This window comes from Paralichthys olivaceus, chromosome 5 (genome assembly GCF_024713975.1).
Source record: "Paralichthys olivaceus isolate ysfri-2021 chromosome 5, ASM2471397v2, whole genome shotgun sequence".
Lineage (NCBI taxonomy): Eukaryota > Metazoa > Chordata > Actinopteri > Pleuronectiformes > Paralichthyidae > Paralichthys > Paralichthys olivaceus.
Genome location: NC_091097.1, coordinates 21716733 through 21721732, shown reverse-complemented (window position 1 = coordinate 21721732; position 5000 = coordinate 21716733). Strand labels below are relative to the sequence as shown.

Genomic DNA, 5000 nt, shown 5'->3' with positions numbered 1-5000 from the left:
TTCATCAGATTTGTTTCTAATCAAAACACTACTTTATTCATGTTTTATTAACATATCATTTTCAAATTGTCTTATTTGGAGAGAGCGATGAAAGAGCAGGGAGTTTACTCCGCATCAGGGAAACAACTGGATATGAAACACTGACAATTTTGCTGAAGGTCATCTTTGAAAATTGTAATGATTTTTTTCTTGCAACGATATGACAAAATTGCACCTTGAGATTGATTTTGGAACAATTGACCCTCCCGCCCACCCACACCTCAAGATGCTATGGTTGCAAAGCAACAGAAGAACCATTGATGATGGTGATGATTCACATGTATAAAGGAGGTATTGTGGGTGGAGTTAATCACTTAAGGCCATACCACCCTGAACAAGCCCGATCTTGTCCGATCTCGGAAGCTAAGCAGGGTCGGGCCTGGTTAGTACTTGAATCGGAGACCGCCTGGGAATACCAGGTGCTGTAAGCTTTTTAGACTTTTCTTTGCAGAGGGCGCTGTTGCTGCTGCTTCAGAGGAGACACCTCTTGGAAAGAGCAGGAAAGACTGTTCATCAAAGGAAAAAAGAATATGGAACCCTCACATCATCACTGAAAGGTGAAAGTGAGCATTCATCAGATTTGTTTCTAATCAAAACACTACTTTATTCATGTTTTATTGACATATCATTTTCAAATTGTCTTATTTGGAGAGAGCGATGAAAGAGCAGGGAGTTTACTCTGCATCAGGGAAACAACTGGATATGAAACACTGACAATATTGCTGAAGGTCATTTTTGAAAATTGTAATGATTTTTTTCTTGCAACGATATGACAAAATTGCACCTTGAGATTGATTTTGGAACAATTGACACTCCCGCCCACCCACACCTCAAGATGCTATGGTTGCAAAGCAACAGAAGAACCATTGATGATGGTGATGATTCACATGTATAAAGGAGGTATTGTGGGTGGAGTTAATCGCTTACGGCCATACCACCCTGAACATGCCCGATCTCGTCCGATCTCGGAAGCTAAGCAGGGTGGGGCCTGGTTAGTACTTGAATGGGAGACCGCCTGGGAATACCAGGTGCTGTAAGCTTTTTAGACTTTTCTTTGCAGAGGGCGCTGTTGCTGCTGCTTCAGAGGAGACACCTCTTGGAAAGAGCAGGAAAGACTGTTCATCAAAGGAAAAAAGAATATGGAACCCTCACATCATCGGTGAGAGTGAGCATTCATCAGATTTGTTTCTAATCAAAACACTACTTTATTCATGTTTTATTAACATATCATTTTCAAATTGTCTTATTTGGAGAGAGCGATGAAAGAGCAGGGAGTTTACTCTGCATCAAGGAAACAACTGGATATGAAACACTGACAATATTGCTGAAGGTCATTTTTGAAAATTGTAATGATTTTTTTCTTGCAACAATATGACAAAATTTCACCTTGAGATTGATTTTGGAACAATTGACCCCCCCAACCCACCCACACATCAAGATTCTATGGTTGCAAAGCAACAGAAGAACCATTGATGATGGTGATGATTCACATGTATAAAGGAGGTATTGTGGGTGGAGTTAATCGCTTACGGCCATACCACCCTGAACACGCCCGATCTCGTCCGATCTCGGAAACTAAGCACGGTCGGGCCTGGTTAGTACTTGGATGGGACACCGCCTAGGAATACCAGGTGCTGTAAGCTTTTTAGACTTTTCTTTGCAGAGGGCGCTGTTGCTGCTGCTTCAGAGGAGACACCTCTTGGAAGAGCAGGAAAGACTGTTCATCAAAGGAAAAAAGAATATGGAACCCTCACATCATCACTGAAAGGTGAGAGTGAGCATTCATCAGATTTGTTTCTAATCAAAACACTACTTTATTCATGTTTTATTAACATATCATTTTCAAATTGTCTTATTTGGAGAGAGCGATGAAAGAGCAGGGAGTTTACTCTGCATCAGGGAAACAACTGGATATGAAACACTGACAATTTTGCTGAAGGTCATCTTTGAAAATTGTAATGATTTTTTTCTTGCAACGATATGACAAAATTGCACCTTGAGATAGATTTTGGAACAATTGACCCTCCCGCCCACCCACACCTCAAGATGCTATGGTTGCAAAGCAACAGAAGAACCATTGATGATGGTGATGATTCACATGTATAAAGGAGGTATTGTGGGTGGAGTTAATCACTTAAGGCCATACCACCCTGAACAAGCCCGATCTTGTCCGATCTCGGAAGCTAAGCAGGGTCAGGCCTGGTTAGTACTTGAATGGGAGACCGCCTGGGAATACCAGGTGCTGTAAGCTTTTTAGACTTTTCTTTGCAGAGGGCGCTGTTGCTGCTGCTTCAGAGGAGACACCTCTTGGAAAGAGCAGGAAAGACTGTTCATCAAAGGAAAAAAGAATATGGAACCCTCACATCATCGGTGAGAGTGAGCATTCATCAGATTTGTTTCTAATCAAAACACTACTTTATTCATGTTTTATTAACATATCATTTTCAAATGGTCTTATTTGGAGAGAGCGATGAAAGAGCAGGGAGTCTACTCTGCATCAGGGAAACAACTGGATATGAAACACTGACAATATTGCTGAAGGTAATTTTTGAAAATTGTAATGATTTTTTTCTTGCAACGATATGACAATATTGCACCTTGAGATTGATTTTGGAACAATTGACACTCCCGCCCACCCACACCTCAAGATGCTATGGTTGCAAAGCAACAGAAGAACCATTGATGATGGTGATGATTCACATGTATAAAGGAGGTATTGTGGGTGGAGTTAATCGCTTACGGCCATACCACCCTGAACATGCCCGATCTCGTCCGATCTCGGAAGCTAAGCAGGGTGGGGCCTGGTTAGTACTTGAATTGGAGACCGCCTGGGAATACCAGGTGCTGTAAGCTTTTTAGACTTTTCTTTGCAGAGGGCGCTGTTGCTGCTGCTTCAGAGGAGACACCTCTTGGAAAGAGCAGGAAAGACTGTTCATCAAAGGAAAAAAGAATATGGAACCCTCACATCATCGGTGAGAGTGAGCATTCATCAGATTTGTTTCTAATCAAAACACTACTTTATTCATGTTTTATTAACATATCATTTTCAAATTGTCTTATTTGGAGAGAGCGATGAAAGAGCAGGGAGTTTACTCTGCATCAAGGAAACAACTGGATATGAAACACTGACAATATTGCTGAAGGTCATTTTTGAAAATTGTAATGATTTTTTTCTTGCAACGATATGACAAAATTTCACCTTGAGATTGATTTTGGAACAATTGACCCCCCCAACCCACCCACACATCAAGATTCTATGGTTGCAAAGCAACAGAAGAACCATTGATGATGGTGATGATTCACATGTATAAAGGAGGTATTGTGGGTGGAGTTAATCGCTTACGGCCATACCACCCTGAACACGCCCGATCTCGTCCGATCTCGGGAAACTAAGCACGGTCGGGCCTGGTTAGTACTTGGATGGGAGACCGCCTAGGAATACCAGGTGCTGTAAGCTTTTTAGACTTTTCTTTGCAGAGGGCGCTGTTGCTGCTGCTTCAGAGGAGACACCTCTTGGAAAGAGCAGGAAAGACTGTTCATCAAAGGAAAAAAGAATATGGAACCCTCACATCATAACTGAAAGGTGAAAGTGAGCATTCATCAGATTTGTTTCTAATCAAAACACTACTTTATTCATGTTTTATTAACATATCATTTTCAAATGGTCTTATTTGGAGAGAGCGATGAAAGAGCAGGGAGTTTACTCTGCATCAGGGAAACAACTGGATATGAAACACTGACAATTTTGCTGAAGGTCATCTTTGAAAATTGTAATGATTTTTTTCTTGCAACGATATGACAAAATTGCACCTTGAGATTGATTTTGGAACAATTGACCCTCCCGCCCACCCACACCTCAAGATGCTATGGTTGCAAAGCAACAGAAGAACCATTGATGATGGTGATGATTCACATGTATAAAGGAGGTATTGTGGGTGGAGTTAATCGCTTACGGCCATACCACCCTGAACACGCCCGATCTCGTCCGATCTCGGAAGCTAAGCACGGTCGGGCCTGGTTAGTACTTGAATGGGACACCGCCTGGGAATACCAGGTGCTGTAAGCTTTTTAGACTTTTCTTTGCAGAGGGCGCTGTTGCTGCTGCTTCAGAGGAGACACCTCTTGGAAAGAGCAGGAAAGACTGTTCATCAAAGGAAAAAAGAATATGGAACCCTCACATCATCACTGAAAGGTGAGAGTGAGCATTCATCAGATTTGTTTCTAATCAAAACACTACTTTATTCATGTTTTATTAACATATCATTTTCAAATTGTCTTATTTGGAGAGAGCGATGAAAGAGCAGGGAGTTTACTCTGCATCAGGGAAACAACTGGATATGAAACACTGACAATTTTGCTGAAGGTCATCTTTGAAAATTGTAATGATTTTTTTCTTGCAACGATATGACAAAATTGCACCTTGAGATTGATTTTGGAACAATTGACCCTCCCGCCCACCCACACCTCAAGATGCTATGGTTGCAAAGCAACAGAAGAACCATTGATGATGGTGATGATTCACATGTATAAAGGAGGTATTGTGGGTGGAGTTAATCGCTTACGGCCATACCACCCTGAACACGCCCGATCTCGTCCGATCTCGGAAGCTAAGCAGGGTCGGGCCTGGTTAGTACTTGAATGGGAGACCGCCTGGGAATACCAGGTGCTGTAAGCTTTTTAGACTTTTCTTTGCAGAGGGCGCTGTTGCTGCTGCTTCAGAGGAGACACCTCTTGGAAAGAGCAGGAAAGACTGTTCATCAAAGGAAAAAAGAATATGGAACCCTCACATCATCACTGAAAGGTGAAAGTGAGCATTCATCAGATTTGTTTCTAATCAAAACACTACTTTATTCATGTTTTATTAACATATCATTTTCAAATTGTCTTATTTGGAGAGAGCGATGAAAGAGCAGGGAGTTTACTCTGCATCAGGGAAACAACTGGATATGAAACACTGACAA

General features: G+C 41.7%; 6 non-coding genes and 2 pseudogenes across 6 annotated transcripts; all 8 read left to right on the top strand.

The window, feature by feature from the left end:
• Positions 1 to 351: 351 nt before the first annotated feature.
• On the top strand, positions 352 to 470 carry LOC138409847 (5S ribosomal RNA; annotated as a pseudogene).
• Positions 471 to 960: 490 nt separating this feature from the next.
• LOC138408578 (5S ribosomal RNA) lies at positions 961 to 1079 on the top strand. Its single transcript, XR_011241897.1, has one exon. It is a non-coding gene; the product is annotated as a 5S ribosomal RNA (ribosomal RNA).
• Positions 1080 to 1563: 484 nt separating this feature from the next.
• LOC138409310 (5S ribosomal RNA) lies at positions 1564 to 1682 on the top strand. The gene has a single exon (XR_011242629.1). It is a non-coding gene; the product is annotated as a 5S ribosomal RNA (ribosomal RNA).
• Positions 1683 to 2171: 489 nt separating this feature from the next.
• Positions 2172 to 2290, top strand: LOC138409747 (5S ribosomal RNA; annotated as a pseudogene).
• Positions 2291 to 2773: 483 nt separating this feature from the next.
• Positions 2774 to 2892, top strand: LOC138409196 (5S ribosomal RNA). Its single transcript, XR_011242516.1, has one exon. It is a non-coding gene; the product is annotated as a 5S ribosomal RNA (ribosomal RNA).
• A 484-nt stretch (positions 2893 to 3376) lies between these two features.
• On the top strand, positions 3377 to 3496 carry LOC138409369 (5S ribosomal RNA). Its single transcript, XR_011242681.1, has one exon. It is a non-coding gene; the product is annotated as a 5S ribosomal RNA (ribosomal RNA).
• Positions 3497 to 3986: 490 nt separating this feature from the next.
• Positions 3987 to 4105, top strand: LOC138409069 (5S ribosomal RNA). Its single transcript, XR_011242390.1, has one exon. It is a non-coding gene; the product is annotated as a 5S ribosomal RNA (ribosomal RNA).
• Positions 4106 to 4595: 490 nt separating this feature from the next.
• On the top strand, positions 4596 to 4714 carry LOC138410259 (5S ribosomal RNA). The gene has a single exon (XR_011243056.1). It is a non-coding gene; the product is annotated as a 5S ribosomal RNA (ribosomal RNA).
• The last annotated feature ends 286 nt before the right edge of the window (positions 4715 to 5000 follow it).